Raw genomic sequence first — 17,505 nt, 5'->3', positions numbered from 1 at the left:
ATTTTTTAAAGAGTAATAAAATATCACAAAAAGTGCTCTAACTATCGTTGCATAGATTTAACGAGCTCAATGATAAAAACTTGGAGATGTTTATATTTTTTAAAGAGCAATAAAATATCTCAAAAAGTGCTCTATTGAGAATTGCATGCAGCTTTTACTGCTTTTCATTCCTGAAAGTACTTTCATCAAAAGCGGTAAAAAGTTATAAAAAAGCAGCAATTCCTATTATCTAGGTTCATGCATGATAAAAAATCATGGAGAATGGACTACTTCCTCTTTAATGATTTTAAAAAAATCACGTCTCTCAAATTTATATAAGGAGATGCTTTTAGCTTTCACATGCATCATTTTCACTATTTTGAAGTTTGCGAGAGCTTGCTAGAGCAAAAGAGGAGCAGATTTTCCGCAGACCATTGCAGGAGATCCGGGCAACCATTCGACGTGCCATCAGTCCCATGTGAGAGCTAAAACCTTGCCCTATGCCTTACTAAACCTTTCTTAGCAATTTTATGGGTGGAATTTTGTAGATCTGAGGTGCCCTAAAGCCTTATTTGCGCACTAACGCCCTCCAAATGGCCAATAGGGAGCGTTAAACTCTCTGTACGAGCCACTAGAGGGCGTTAATCCTCCCTGTGTAGCACTAGGGGTAGTGTTAGGGCTGTAGGGCATAGTGAAAACCCTCATGCATGTATTCCTTAAGTGATTTTGCCCCATTTTAATTGTTTTTAGGGTTATTTTGTGCATGTTGCAGGCTGAAATGACTCACCTATGGAGAGAACGGGCCCATGACAATGAGGAATTGCTAATGCAAAACAATCTAGCATGCATACTTGCATTGCGCTGCTGCAGTTTATTGAAGCATGCAAAGATAGAGCTGATGAAAGGGTAGGAGGATTTACTGAGATGGATCATCCAGTGTTGGGATGACCATGAGCAAGTGTTCAAGATTGGAGATTAGGTGTTGACGATTGATCGGGATGACATTTAGTTTTTGACTGGTTTTTCGTACCATGGGGCACAAGCAAACCTTACCGGTGGCAGGTCAGATTCACGATCTACCTCAGAGTAGGTACAGATCTACTACATCCCTGAGAGTGGACTAGTCAGCAACAGAGTCCAGATAGAGAGGATTTGATCTCGGTCTATGAGGGAAGTTTCATGGTTGTTGTGTGGTTGGCGGGGTCAAAAGGTCCCCACATAGCAACAAAGGCCCAAATGTTGCTTGCGGTTGACTGTGTCCAGCCATAGATGTTCAACTGGTGTGAAGCAGTGCTTCGCCAGTTGAAGGCAGAATTAACAGCATGCAAGACCCATACCCAACGCAGTTTTGGGTACAGTACTATCATAGTCTCATTTTTCCTTGAGAGGGTATCTGTCATGCGCCCATGGATGAGCTTAGGTCCCTTTGATCTGAGGGAGCCAAGGTAGGGTCGTTGGTCATCACTCGATCCTTGCACAGGAGGAGGACCAATCTGGCACTCTTTCGATGAAGACTTCTTCCAGTGGCTCCGTAGCCAAATTATGATTGTTGATGACTATGCGTATGAAGGCGTGGACTTTACCCATGACCCAGACTTGATGCTGCCACCTGGGACCAACTGGGGTCCTCAAGGTGAGAATAATTTTGATAGCACTTAAGTATTTTTGCACTTTTGAATGTATATGTAATGTTTTTTAAAGGTGAAAATAAGTACTGACATGAAACTTTTATGCTTAACACAGATGTGGCACCAGTACGACCTGCAGGCGAACCTCACTATGTGCAATGAGGTGGCCAACTACTTGCTGGAGGGGCCTATGTTGACAGTCTCTACAAGGTTCTAAGGAACCTAGAGGGTTTAACTATGGGTGTCCCCCCCCTTCCTATGAGGGAGATTCCCGCTGATATGCAGTGGCACACCGTTGGTGTACTTGAGCGGTTTCTGGTTCCTCTTCGAAGGGTAGCTAGAGTTGTTTTAGCTTTTCTGGAGCAATAGGCTCTTTTTAGCAGGTGTTCTAGCATAGCCATATGAGTGCTTGTAGCTGGGCTTTGAGCCATTTTGTACTTAAAACATCCAAGTTTTTGAATATTTTGATGGAAAAAACTGGATTTCAATTATCATATATATATATATATATATATATATATATATATATATATATATATATATATATATATATATATATATATATATATATATACAGAGATTTTTGGTATTTTGGTGGTGTAAATGTGTTTTTAAATGTTTTTTTGTAACAAATTTTTAACTTTATTAAATATTTTACTTCTCATGCATGCCGCTATAAAGAATAAGACAAATTCCAATCCAATACATAGTTAGCTAACGAATCAGCGACTGTATTTAATTCTCGAGGAACATGCTCGTATGTGATTATTTCAAATCGACGTTCCAAGAGTCACACCCTTAGATAGTTACGTAACAAGGCTGGATTACAAACATGATAATGGTTTTTCAATTGCATAATGACTAGCTGGGAGTCTAACCTGACCACCAGATTGGAGATGCCCCTTGATGACGCTTCCGTGAGAAGCGAAACAACGGACATGTACTCGGAAATATTGTTGGTGGCAGTACCAAGAAAGACCCCCCCGAAGCAAAATAGTTCCGACTCGGGTGTGTAGATGACCCAAGCAGCTGATGCAATGTGTTGTGTGTGATGACTGGCACCATCTGTGTATCCTACGTATGCTAAGGGGAACAACGACATCTGCATTGCGAGAAGAATGCATGAGACAAGTACTCCACTAAATAAAAAAGCAATCCAATCACATCAAAAAAGGTAAGAAAAACTTATGAATACATAAAATTACAAAGCACATGCCCAGTGCAATACTAGGCACAATACTTTTTCAGATAGAGCCCATATCTGGGCTCCTTGAGTGGGATTCCTTCCCGGTCCTGCAGTTCATATGCCCCCATGGGGAGGACTTTTGTTATGACATAGGGACCTAGCCAAATGGGTCGAAGCGTGCATGCCTCCAAGAGGTTATCTTTTGGATGATAGAGTGATACGAAGTCGCCCTCTTGGAAAGAACAAAACCTAACCTCTTTCGTAAATTGGGATTGTACCTGCTCCTTGTGAGCTGCGAGTGCCAAATCAGCATCTTTATGAGTTTTATCCAACTGTTTAAGGTATAGTAGGCGTTCTTCTTTGGCAGTATGGTTGGGCATGGGTTCAACAGCTATTTCTAGGGAAGGGATCGGCCACCCATTTTGTTTTTCTTCGTCGTAAAGTTGGATCTCATCCATGACAAATGACGGATTAAAGTCGGCCATTTCCTTATGAGACCAAACAAATTCATCGTGGAATTCCTCATATAGGCAGGTGGAGCTTGCAATTTCCTCAGGACCACAATCTTCTCGCATCTGGGTGTTTTCCATGATGCATGTCGTGACTGAAATATCTATGGGTAATGACTTGGAAGTGTCGCCCATGTTTCCTTCTGCATCCAAAGTTTGGATGATTACATATTGTGAGGAAACAATTTTTGGTAAGTCAGAGGAGAGGATTTGAAGAGCCATCATGTCCGAATCAGATATCAGGACACGATGGTGCCAATCCTCCGAGTGTTGCTCTCCAAAACTCATAATTTCTTGAACGGATTTGTTTGTAGGTATGAGTTGATTGCATGGATCTAAAGGAGGAGTGGCTATGGGAAGGGTAGTGGTACCATCGGAAATAACCAACATGACTGGAGATGTGGATGCGGATTGAATGCCTTGGTAGGCCAATTCAGTTGGTGACAATAGCATCTTGTCTCTGAATGTGTCAAGGTCTGAAGGAGCCGTTAGGATCCAGGGATCGGTTAGTTCATGAGGAATTGATGAAAGCATGTTGACTGATTGTGAAACCTGGGGTAGCTAAAGAGGAAAAAAAACCATAAGGGAGGAAGCCTTCAGTAGACCGGCACCTATACTGACATAATTATCAGTTCCACCTCCTATTAGGGGTACAGAGCCACTTGGTAATGGTGAATAATCAGGGGTGCAGAAAGACAATTGATCCACTGTAATGACCTTTCCATCTAATGGAAATAGGATGATACGAAAGACAGTGGATATGACGGTCGTCATGGCATATGTCCAACTACGACCCAACAACAGATTATAGTCGATTTTCTTGTCCACGACTTCTACGTCCACCATCATTGTTTTCCCATACAGTGTAATGGGAAAACTGGCTAGGTATCCTTTTGGGATAAAGGTGTGGCTGTCGAAAGCTTTAAGGGAGTTCGACGACAGGGATAAGGTTGGGGAACCTAGGGCGAGCCAACATGAAGCCGACATGACACAAGTTGAAGCACCTTCGTCGATGACAGTTCTGTGTATACCTTTACCATTCGAAGTGATATGCACTTGAAATGCAAGCTGGTGGGAAAGGGGAGGTTTCCACTTGTCCATGTCGAAAATAGCAAGCATGGAATCTGTTGGGTCAATACCTCCGATAGCTGAAAGTAAAGCTTTCCATTGGCTGGGGCATGTTTGTAATACTTCGAGCACCGACATAGCCAATGACGCTTGAGCCAAATCCTCTGCGATATTGTAATGCTGGGCGGCACGTGAAAATGTATTGTGTGTTGTGCGTGAAAGTGCCCCCTAGGGGGTCAAATTACAAAGTCCTCAACCGACCTTTCGATATGCGGATCATTGGGCGACGATGGGTTTTGACCTGAGGATGGTTCTACCACCAGAGCGACAAGAGCTCCATAATATTTGGCCCTTGTGGCGAGTTATACCGTTTCAATGTGTAAATGGTAGAAGATCCTTCACTAGTTGAAGGATGTTACAAACCATCGTTGCCCCCTGGCATGTGTTGCGGTTGGTTGGTAATGAGATTTTGCTGATGTTGAGTAGGAAAAGGATTTCTAAGGACAACAAGTGCCTTGCTAGAATCCCTTTTGGCAAGGTAATCTGTGAATTCTTGAAGACGTGGACAATGCCAAGTTACGTGGTCTTCAACATAGAGTTTGCATGGATATTTGGTGCTTTTATCCTTTTCCTCATCAGTAGGCGCAGCGACCTTCTATTTTCGGTTGGGCTACTTGGATGACTGCTCTTCAGAAGGAGGGGTCTTGTTCTTATTCTTCTTATTCTTTCCACCGGATTTTTGTGTAGACTGCATAGAGTTTATCCAGTGGCAGGAAGAGCAGTCGTTTTGGTAGAGGGGTCCACTGCTAGCTTGGTAATGGAACCACTAAGTTGTTTTACAGCAACCCCAGAGGTTGTGCTGACAGTCCCGTCGGTGTGCACTCCATAGTGCTGAGTGGTGGAAGCATTGGGGTTAATAGGAGCATGGGGGATTATGTCGTAAAGAGTGTCAGATTGTGAATAAATCAAATCTAAGTGTTGGGCACGACATATGGATTGGTCTTCTGTGACCGCACCACCTAGAGTGACATCTCTAGCGATTTGTGGGAGTAAGGACTTACAAAACCAGTCCGTTAAGAGAAAATTAGGGATGGGAGCTTTGACTAACCTCTGCCTACGTCTCCATTGATGAATATGATCGGAGATGTGGGTGGAGGTATCCTGACAAAATTAAGTAATGATCTCTATCCCAGTCTCATAGCGGATAGGTAACTGAAAGTGCTTTAGGAACTCCATCGCTAAAGCATCAAAGGTATTTATTGACATGCATGGTATATCAATATACCATTTCACAGCATTGCCAGTGAGGGTGTGGGGAAAAATACGTAACCAAACACTATCATCTACCATAGAGTTAGAAACACACCAGAGATGGTAGGTGGGTGCCTGGATCCTCCCCTTATTTTCCATTGAAATTTGGGATGTTCGTTGGTACGTTATGCGGGATCAGCGAACATTATAAGTTGTGGTAGATGGGGTCGTTTGTCAGCTTGTATAAGTCGGGAATATCCAACATTTCCAAAAAAGGCAGAGAGTTAGGTGCCCTCGACTCAGACCATGGTGATGATGGATGACCTGAGGAGCTCTATGCTCCTCCCATCATTTGGTTCCCCATAGTGTACATGGGTTGCGTGGTGTAGCAGTTGCTTTGTGGTACAGTGTTGTAGAGTGGATTTCCATGAGGATTTTGATACTGAGGTATGAAATTGCCCCCAGTATAAGCGGTGCCCCCTTGACTCATTTGAGTCTATGAGTAGGGTTCCCCCATGGATTGGTTGGCAATCCCTTGTGGATTTCCGACCGACACAGAACTAACCATATGGTTTTGATTGATAGAGGGAACACTCATGTCAATTAGCGACTGTCCATGCATGCCTGAGAATGGAGGGGGAATTGTGACATTCCCTACCGGCATGTGCATATTGGGAACCCCCCCAGATATATGAATTTGGGGGTTGGAACTATACATTGGCGGCTGACCATATTATTTGTAAACGGGAACGATGCCCATAGTACTGCATTGAGTGGAGCATTGTATGTGGCACTTGTTGAAGGTATGCATTGTGGCACCATAGGAGTGGAACCTAGCATCTGCTAGATTCCACTTAGAGGGTGTTATGTGAGTTGTCATACCTGGGATAAATGGGATAGAGAGATTCCACATTACTGGTGTTGTGATGACCGTCGACTGGGGAAGTGGTAGAGGACCAACAGTGTCTCTAAAATTCCACAACCTGTGATTCGTCGACTAGATAGATGGGAAAGTTCCGTCTACTAAAGAAGGAAGTATAGGTACCACGGGAACCACGATAGGGTCTGATGGATTTGTGAGCGAAGTGTTAAAGTGAGGAAGAAATCCTTCCGTGAAGAAATCCTCCAGCAAACTGGAATTGTCGGTCGTCCACACAGATACTATGTGAGATTTAGGAGACTGATTCCTCAAAGATGAGGAATCCGAGTCAGTGGAACTCGACGGATCTTCCACAATGAGTGGAGGAAGTCCTAACAATCATCTAGAGTGACGACGATGGCGAGATGCAGCCAAGGTGACCGTTAAGTTTTATCAAATAAATTTTAATGTGATATTCTTTAAAGTCTCAAAAACGATAGCACTCTGGTACCTAAAAATAAAAAATACACTAAATATATGAATCAAAAAACAGAGGGAAAGTACCTCGTCTGATAAGCACCGATCACTAGAGATGAAACTCAGTATCTCAATGAATAACAGAAAAGGATGGCCCAATGTATGGTTACGGTTACTCTAGAGCTTCACCCGAACCTCAGATTGAGGGGCCAAGTACTCTCAAGAAGGCGAGCACCCTCCCAAAAACTGAAGACTGAGTAGATCCGTCTGTGTTAGGTACCAAGACAACCTATCCCAGTCACCTTGTGTAAGTACCTAGAATTTTTGGCCACTAGAGATACCTCAAATCACAGACATTACTAGGGGGGATATAGTCGTAGACAACATGTTGTGTGGGCAGGAAACCTGAGTCCCTGACTCAGTTCCAAAATCCCTAAAGGGACCCCCAGTACATAGAATGCCCAAAGGATTTGTAAGAGAAGGCAGGATACCTTCAATTACAGTCTGATGTTGTCTCGTATTTCACTCCATTGTTAGTGGAGTGGTCCTCGTAATATGAGTGCTGAAGGATTTTTCACTCGTTAACGACACTAGTTTTGGTTTTCAACCTTGGGCAACTCACTCACATGCTTATCCCAAGATCCTAACCTAGCTAATGTTGGTTTGCTCAAAAGAGTAACTGATTGATTAATGTAAATTTTAAGTGTACTTGATTATTTGTCTCCGGTAGGGGTGTTGACATATGAATATGGTGAGACTCTTGACTCAATAAATCATGCAGAACAATCCTCTGAATTTTTTTTTTCAATTTTTTATGCAAACAAGTCTTATTCTACATATTCATCTTTTCACATATTCATATATTCATCTGTGCATCTAAAGCCATTCAACACTTGCATAACCAAAAGATTCTTTTTCCAATATGTCCTAAAATCTACTAAAAACCAAAATGAAGCAGCTTACAACTATTTCAACAGAAGGATGGATACAATTTATCAGTCTTTCTTTCAAAAAAAATGTATTTTAAGAGAGAAAAATTGAAACTTTTTCCTAAAAATAATTTTTTAGGACACCAAATTTGCTAACATAATATAGTTGCAGATCCTACTTCAGCCCATGAGAAAATCCCCCCCCCTTTTGGTCCACAGACACTACTAGAAATCATGGAAATGGGAGACTAATGCTCCGTTTAAGTGTAAACAGAGAGTTAGTTGGTCCACTAAGTCTCCCTTTACACAGGCACAGTGCTTTATAAAGCTCTATTTAGCCTGGTAACTTGTGTTAGTGAGGGAAATTGCTCAAACAGAGGGCCTTAATGATCAGTTTTTGAGGAGAATGCAAACTAGTAGGATGTAACAAGATAGTTGGTGGATCAGAAAAGGATTTGAAGAAGTAAGGACCTCTTAGAAGAAAGAGAAGAGCTGAGAAGAGTCTGGGTAAATCGGGAACTAGATGTATAGTCCCCAGCGGAGTCACCAATTCTGCTATGGGGTAAAATGCACGGTGTATGGAGAATGAAAACTACACTCATAGGTCTTCCCGGGACCTTCGACGGATTGTAAGCTTATCTACAGGAGCTACCAAGTTATACACATGGTCATCTATCAAATATTAGTTAACCAAGTATGGAAAGAGTGTTTACCTCAAAATTCCTTCTAGATTTGTTTGGATATTTTAATGCAGCCAAGAAGAACTCCTCCAAATCCGGCTCCAAGACAATTCATACACAAAGGAAAGGCAAACACATCACAACATACAATCTAGAAAACTAATATAAGAATGCACAATGAACATATATTTGTATACAACTTAAACTACTCAACTTGACAAGTATCGAAGTGAACAACTCAATGAACAATGTTACCGAAACTATGGAGTAGGGAACACAATTTCAGTTCTATATCTATAATGGAAGAGTGATTACAACCATCCATTGTATCAATGTTCCCTTGCCCCTTCATCCTCTCTCTCTCTCTCTTTCAGGTCACTTCTTCAAGTATATGATAATTCACAACAACTTAATTGGATATCCTTTCAAATGCTCTGACCCGTTTCATAGTGGCCCTCTCACTGCTTATGTAGCAATCAAGTTAGGGCTGCCAAGCTCCTCCTAGAGTTCATTAGGGAAAAATCCATGAACCTGTCCTGTTTTCAAGATTTTTCCCATTTGCCTTCATTCTCAGATTGGAATTTCCCCAAATAATTCAATTTTTGGAGATTCCTTGCTTTTCTTGAGCAAATTTAGGGATAAATATCTAGATATTTTTGAGCGGATTCGTTGGCGTGACCCACTGAACATCTCTTAGTTTCACTAACACTCCCCTTGGTTTAACAACTTGAGTTAGCAGGGTGACTAACGCTCCTCTATGCTTGGTAAAAAGCTTTATAAAGCAGGTTAGAAGTGTGCAGGGAGCATTATTGTGGGCCTGAAATTGTGGTCTTTGCTTCAGTAATGCTGTCTTTCACCTCTAAGTTGATGAGGATGTCATTTTGTCCTATAATAGAGGTTGATGAAGCATGCAAAAATCCAAAACAGATAAAAATCGAAGATTATGAAGAAGATGAGGATTATCCTCCCACATCAAATCACACTGATACTGAAGAAGAAACCAATGAAGCACCAAAAGAAGAGATAATGGTAGAAGAAAAAACTCTGTCCATGTATGTTAAGAAAAATCATCCAGAAACTCAAAAATTTTGGGACAGAAAGAGGTAGGTGTGTGTTGAGCCTCAAACCTGCACCTTCCTATACACCCTCTCAGCCTTCTTTTTACACTTACTTCATCCACCAAGCCGTTAAATCATTGCATTATAGTCTAAAAAGAGCTTTTTACATGGTTTTCTGACTATGCTTATGACTGTTGTTTGCTTTAGATTTTTGTTCAGGCAGCTGCAGAAACTTGCCAGTTTCCGCAGCCAGCACAGGTTTCTGCAGCCAGCACAGGATTCCACAACTATTTTGTTAAAAGCTATGCTACAGGTGTCCTATGAAGAAACGAGCCACATGGGCAAGCTACAGGTGACGGGTACATGGAACGTGTCCCTTCAAATCAGCCAAATCATCCATGGAAGGTCATGGTCAACAAGGATCAAAGGCAAATCTAACCAAGGAATTTAGCGGTGGCACGTCTTTGTTTTGAGCACGTGAACGTTTACGTGGCACAGTCCTCAGCCCAAAGAGACACCGGCACACCTGGAGATCATCCCCGTAACCTGAATCCAACAGCTACCACTCCGAAGATTTAATAGACATGATGACAGTTACGCTAGATCTCGGCTGAGGAGATCTACGTGTCTTTGGCAACGCAATTAATAGCATAGGATTCAGTTAGTTAGTTTCAACACTTTTTCATTATAAATAACGCGTTGATGAACGCTGTGTAGAAGCTTTTGCGATGTAATTTTTAGAATTGTTTTCTATTAGCACCCCACTGTACTTTGTTTTATATATGTTGTTGTTGCTTTAATACATGAGAAGACTACTTTGCTGAGCTCGTTCTTGTGACTGTTCGTTGACTGGCTGAGGTGGCAGAGGGCCCCTGCGTACTAAAGCCATGTATAGTTGTCATTTGATTTCATTATGCTTCTGTTTTCATAATCATTAGCTTGTATATAACATGCCGTTTTGATGTTTTTAAATTCACTACTGTTTATATGTTCACTTCCTTTTTCTTATAGCTGTCAGCTGATCAATGCTTTTCTGTAGGTTTTCTTAGGCAGCCCGGGCAAATTTTCATCTTTTTGATAGCTATTGACATATGAGATCATCTTGTCCTTCCTGCTAACTTTCATTTTCTGAAGTTTAATTCCAGCACTGTCCTTTTTCAAGTTGTGATTTTCTTACTTATTTTTCTGTTACTTAGACATCATACTACTCATCAGTTTATGGTTTCTTTCTATAGTCAAGTGACTCTATTGGCAATAAATCAGAATATTACTTATTGTAATGTGATTTAGTTATCATATTGCTTAAACTTATTCATGATTGCTTCCCACAAGGTAGATTGAGCTGAAGGGTAAAGGATCAGAAGAGTTAAAGTAGTGTGATTAGTTTTCTTTCTGCAAATTAATTTCTTGCCATTTAGTTATCATATTGCTTAAACTTATTCATGATTGCTTCCCACAAGGCAGATTGAGCTGAAGGGTAAAGGATCCGAAGAGTTAAAGTAGTGTGATTAGTTTCCTTTCTGCAATTTAATTTCTTGCCATTTAGATATCATATTTCTTGACTTGTTCATGATTGCTTCCCACAAGGTAGATTGAGCTGAAGGGTAAAGGATCTGAAGAGTTGAAGTAGTGTGAATTAGTTGCTTTGCTTTGAGTTACTTTAAGTTCAGTTTTTTTAATTTCTTTTCATTCAACAGTAAGGATACTGGGCCGTTGTCATTAGTTCATTGTTTGATACATTTACTTCTTCTTAAGAATTGATTTCATTACAGTTGTTTTAAAGCTTTCTTTTTGAGCACTTTTAAGTTTTGGAAAATCATTGTAGAAATCACCATCACCATCCATACCTAACTTTCATTTTCGCCATCACACATTAGGAAAGATAAATCCAAAAAAAACTAAAAAAACTCAAAAACGACAAAAGATTAAGGAAATGGTTGTCTAGTACATATAGTATACTTCACTTCATCAAATTACGAATCCCGGATTGACATTTTAAATAGAAATTTAGAACACACTAAATTGACCAAACAGTGTGCAGACAAGAAGAACTATTACAGAAGCTTCAAGCTATCTAGCTCTACTATATTCCTCTGAACCTCAAAATGTAAATGAAGCATACAAAGATGAATGTTGGGTCAAGGCCATGAATGAAGAACTTGAGCAAATTGAATAGAATAATACTTGGGAATTAGTTCCTAGACCTCATATCATGGGAACTGTCGCACGGAATGAGTAGATCTTGCGGACAAGATAGACCTTCCTAGAATCTAAAGAAGACCTAACGACAAGCAAACCAACTAGACACTATCTTTCTCTAAATATGTTTCAATAAACAATTAGCAAACAAGTGTTTTTAGGGCCTACCTTTGGTCCAACGCAAGCTTGTGGATGCCCTCGCTCCTTTGATCCAAATGAGCTCCTTTTCGCGAATCTGCAAACACAAACAAGGCAAACACATTAAATAGCACCTGAAAAACCAATTGCATAAAACATATTTAACATGAAAGTCAAGGAGTCCATGAAACAAATAACATAAGATACTTGTTGAGAAAAATGAGTTTGATTGTATTAATTCAAAAGAAGAAGAACCTTACAACCTTTGCCTTGACGCTGTACAAGCTCCTCCCAGGGTCCAACAAGATGTCTCCTCTACTTTGACAAGCTTCACTCACTCTCCAATGGAACCAAGAGGTATGTAATCTCTCCTCTCAAGCTCAACCAAAGAGTCTCAATTTCACCAGCATTTACCCTCAAAATGTTCAGCTTCTAACCTCCCTAGACCTCACCCCAATGCCTGTATTTATAGTGCAATGGAGGGAAGTTACTAGGTCCTCCTTCAAAGGGATAAAGCCCTCCTTCAAAGGGATAAAGCCCTCCTTCAAAGGGATAGCTCCTTTAGTCAAGGGATTAGCTCCTTCTCTTTTGGGATGCATGAATCACCTCAGAGCGAACAATCCACGTCAAAATTCCTTCTAGAAAACTCTAGAATTAACCCAAAGTGAGTTTTTTAAGATAAAATTTGCGCATTTTGACTTTCACAGGGGTCCGCACCTACACCGTTAGGAACAGAGCAGGTAGGTACGCAGCTTTTGTATATAGAAGGTGCGGGACTGCAGGTGACCATGAGAGAAAGTGCGGAACCAGAGTTACATTGATTTTTAATGTCTTTCTCCCATTTCTAAAGCTTGATTTGAAGAGCTGAGGTCTTAGACTTGCTTAGGAGGACAATACAAGTGATGATAGACCCATACTGACTGCAAATAATCATGGTGACGATATTTTTGTGTAACAGATTGCCCCCTAAAGTGCGAAGTCTGTAGTAGATGAGGATTTCATTTATCATATAGGAAGAGTGAAGTACTTTATCATTTCGAGGATTATCTTGTGGAGAGCCCGGTCGGAACCTGTAAAAAAATTCAATGCAAGATATATATATATATATATATGAGATCATATCATTGCTGAGGTAGGCATTCCCATACTCAGATCAAAACTAACTAGAAAACTATCTACTGCTCTGATACAGGAATGATCTTGTAAAACATCATAAGTATAGACTCGTGTGAACACAGTATGGACGCAGCCATCTGTTTATGAATAGTCCACAACATAATGAATACAAAATTCCTCGCAGCCTGGATGGTGGAAACTAGATCCAGGGTCTTCATTTCTATATCCTGAAATAGTACGATTCTTTCCATGCGAATAAATGTGTTGAAGTCGAACATGGTAGAAACCACTTGATTACCAGTCAATGATGTAAACTGCTAACAAGTGTGAGAGAAACCACCAGTGATGTCAATGGCTCTCAAAGTACCCAGTACAATCCATGAGATGTGAATAAATGTGTTGATGTTGAACATGTCACGGAATCCTTCGATCAAAATTCAATGATGTAAACTGTCGTCAAAGGCGAGAAACCTGCCATTGAGGCATGCATATTTCAAGGTACTGACGATTCCTAGATCATCTTTCTAGATAATGTGCTGATGTCGATAGAAAGCGATCCGTCGTAGGCAAGCCCACAACACTAAATCATAGATCAAGTTGAAGAAATTTAGTTGCAAGGACTGACTCAGGGATGGTCAAGATGGATGACAGATATTTTGCAGATGAATGGCTTATTGGCAGTGACCTCTTGAACACATAACGACACGACAGATGGCTTGGTAACAATTGACCCAAAGTTAATACCCAGAAACCAGTTGAAGACTTTCAATGTGGTTTGACCAACTGTTAGGCAAAGGATTTCCCAACCCAGGTGAATGAAAGTGTCGTGTTCAAGAGTGGTTACAAAGTATGACAAACAGACTCATTTTTCTCCCTTTCCCCCACCATTTCTGGCAAGTACCTCTTTATTTTTGACAAGCTTGAGGAGGATAACATTTGCTTGATTATAAGCTCATCCTTCAGATGAGTCCAACTTAGTTTAGATTCAAACCCTAAGAAGGAGTGGTTCGTTCTTGTTTGTAATTGAACAGGTCCTTTACTGTGAAATTTTAACGAGTCCAGCATAGGAGAAACTAGACGTTTTTCAATTTTAGAGAGTCTGAAAAAACTTAAGAAGACTCCAGGGTTGATCTTTTTCGTAAATTTGTGTCTCCCAAGCCCGAAAAAGTATAAAATAATTCTTGAGAGAACTGCTTGATCTTTTACGACCAAGGAGTACTTTTCGTTATTAGTGTCACTGATCCGAAAAAGTAAAAAAGCGATCAACGACACGTCGTTTTATGACCAATATCGAATTCGAAATGATAAAAATCCAGCAATCTTTTCATGTTTTTACGGTCGGAAAAGAGATGTAAGTGGACCGTCTTTTAATTCCGTTTTAATGAGTGTAAAAGAAATGCTCGGCAATATTTTCATTTTTTAGGAGTCAGAAAAGGGCTTAAAGATGACTCTACTTGTTTTTTCGTTCAAAATGATAGATTTCGCCTGAATAATCCTTCATTCTGCACAGAAACACAAACATTACTCATGCCTGTTTAAAAAGGATAAAGGCGTTGCAAATTACCTTTTCAAAGTGAAACATAAACAAATTTGTGATTTATTTACTCAAAAAACTTATAAAAAGGGCTTTTGTCAATTCATTTTTACCGTTCGAGTTTGGTGAGAAAATAGTGCTTTTGCTTAGAAAACTTCCCGTGAAGATTGTGGAAAATCCAGCCGTCGGAATCGAGCGCCGTCTTCTCCAGGTAATCCACATCATCCCACTCTTCATTTTCAACTGTTTAGTTTTTTGATTTAGTCCCTCATTTCATTTTTTGGGAGGGTTTTTAGGCGCAAAACCCGCGCGTAGGGGTCCGCAGGTTTACCATTGCGGACCTTTTTATCCATTGGGAAAAAGCTTGGGGTCTGCACCTTCCGTGTAGACAAAGTGCGGACCCACGCACTGTGTCTAACGTGGAGGGTGCGTACCCCGCAGCAAGGGTTTTGAACCCAAAATTCCTCAAAAATGGACCAATCAAAATGTTTTCTAGCAATCTAATTAATCTTTATACTCGATGCAGAGAGTATATCATGCTAGATTGGCGTGAACGAGAGCATGAGGACGTGGATACCACCACATGGAATCATCAGCCTTCACTTGATGCTTTGAGGGCGTGCGGATTGTACAAGTTCTGGACCATTCCTGGCATGAGGGCTCAAGTGGACGTTTTGCAGTGGCTGGTTGACAGATGGAGCATACAGGACCAGTGCTTCTTCATTGGCGGGCACCGGCTCGAAATTGAGCCGAAGGACATTTATTTCTTGACTGGTTTGCCTAAGAGAGGCGAAGACTTGACTCTATACGGGACTAGGCCAGGTGGCCAGTCTGTCAATAGCCTTCGGCTAGAGTACTGCAACAGCCAGGCTAAAGACAAAGGGATAGACATAAAAACCATATCCTGTCCTGAGCTCATGGTGATTACGTTTACAGCCACCAGACTTTGCGGAGTTGCTGCATTACATGTTGCCACCGGATCCCAGATGCGTATGGCAATTGATTTCTTTCAAGGCACCATCTTCAACTGGTGCAATGTTGTGCTGGCCAATGTGAAAGGCCAATTGACCAGGGCCAAGAGCGGACGACTAAAGACCTTTGGTTATGGGGCTTTGGTCATGAGTTTTGGCCTGGAGAGGGTTCTTATGCTGATCCCACAGCATCTTACTATTGGAGATGGGCTTCCTCGAGAGCCCAAACTGATGCGATGGGTCGCAATCATGGCCCGTCACCCGGATGAGAGGACAGAGGTTGCTCGGTTCAAACCTGAGTATTTCCAATGGTTGGAAAACCAGGTTTTTTCCATTCAGGACTTCCCTTACGCTGGGATAGATTTCCGTGGTGACCCAGACATGGCTCTTCCACCAGGAGAGCAGTGGGACGAGTCAGGTAGAATCCTTTTCAACTTTTCCTATTTTTTTTTTTTTTTTTTTTTCATCGTCTCAAAACTGATCGTAAAAATTTCAAATGCAGATGTGGGTCCACAGCGACCAGCCTCTCTCCAGCCTTTCGAGGGGAGGCAACCAGTTGCACCCGTGCCAGCCCCACAGGATGAAACAACAGAGGTTTTGGCCGAGTTGGAGGGTCATCTTGAGCGCTTGACAGGGGATATTCCTGAGACCACTATAAACGACATTCATCGTCGACTTCAGCACTATGTGATTGGAGTCCCGGGACCTTTTAGGAGGTTCCTTTGCAAGGTGGCCCGGGCAGTGGTTTCTTATAGAAATCATCACCAGTGATATGATGATCGCCTTTTATGGGCACATGTGACATTTTTGTTTTTTGTACTTATCATTTTTGCCGATCATAAGGTGTTTTTCAACCTATGATCGAAGACGATGTATTTTTTGACACACTCCTATATATATATATATATATATATATATATATATATATATATATATATATCACTCTTACCGGCTTATCTTGTAAATCATGTTATGGAATGGTTTTAAATTTACATGTATGATTATTGCAAATGTCTATTTAACATTCGAGAAGAAATTGCATCTGCTAATGTATTTAAAGACCTTGGAATATGCTGATATTCAATGTAATCAAACTCACGTTCCAAGAGACGCACTCTAAAAAACAATCTTAATAACACTGGATTTCTAATGACATACACTCTATTAAGCTGTAACACAATGAGTTCAGAATCTAACCTCACTATCAAACTCCGAATCCAAAATGAAATAGATTCAGACAATAACTCAATCACTGCACTATACTCTACAATGTTGTTTGTTGTTTGACGGAGGCTTACCCCATGCATAGAAACTAACTCGTCAGAGGGTGAATAGATAACCCAAGCTGCGGAAGAGATGTTCCGTGTATTACGACAAGCACCATCAGCAAATCCAATGTATGTTTGGAGAGGCATCGACATCTGCAATATCAAGAGTAAAACCAAGATAAGCAGGAATAATGACAAAAAACACTCTCTAAACTAAGCACACTTTTTAAACTAAAACACACCAGCTAGAAAGAAAAAACTATCCTAACTAAAAATCTCCATACCCATTCTTTTAAGCATAGTACCTCTTCAAGTAAAGGCCATTTCTGGGTTTACCCAAAGAGTCCCCATCAAAGTCTACCAATTCATATGCCCCTTTTGCTAGCTTTCGCTTAACAATATAGGGACCATGCCACATAGGAACGAATTTTCCAGCGCCTAATTTATCATTAGCTTGATCATACAATAACACTAGGTCTCCTTCCAAAAAATTTCGAGGGGTCACATTCTGATCATACTGAGCTTTCATACGTTTTGTGTGAGTCTCGATCGCCAATGCAGCATCACGTCGATTCTCATCTAATTGAGCTAAGTATAACAAACGCTTTTCCTCTTCGGAAGTAGTTGGAAGTAACTCGATGGCCATTTGGAGTGA

At 40.9% G+C, this 17,505-nt stretch overlaps 1 pseudogene; it reads right to left on the bottom strand.

Moving 5' to 3' along the window:
- The window catches only part of LOC149180414 (hyperosmolality-gated Ca2+ permeable channel 4.1-like), an 85,374-nt pseudogene extending 81,937 nt beyond the window's left edge, over nt 1–3,437 (bottom strand).
- Between the last annotated feature and the right edge of the window lie 14,068 nt (nt 3,438–17,505).

The sequence above is a fragment of the Pinus tabuliformis genome, chromosome 3_2, assembly GCF_031772625.1.
Source record: "Pinus tabuliformis cultivar Carrire ecotype Pingquan chromosome 3_2, CPIR1, whole genome shotgun sequence".
Lineage (NCBI taxonomy): Eukaryota > Viridiplantae > Streptophyta > Pinopsida > Pinales > Pinaceae > Pinus > Pinus tabuliformis.
This window is presented reverse-complemented; position numbering and strand designations above follow the sequence as displayed.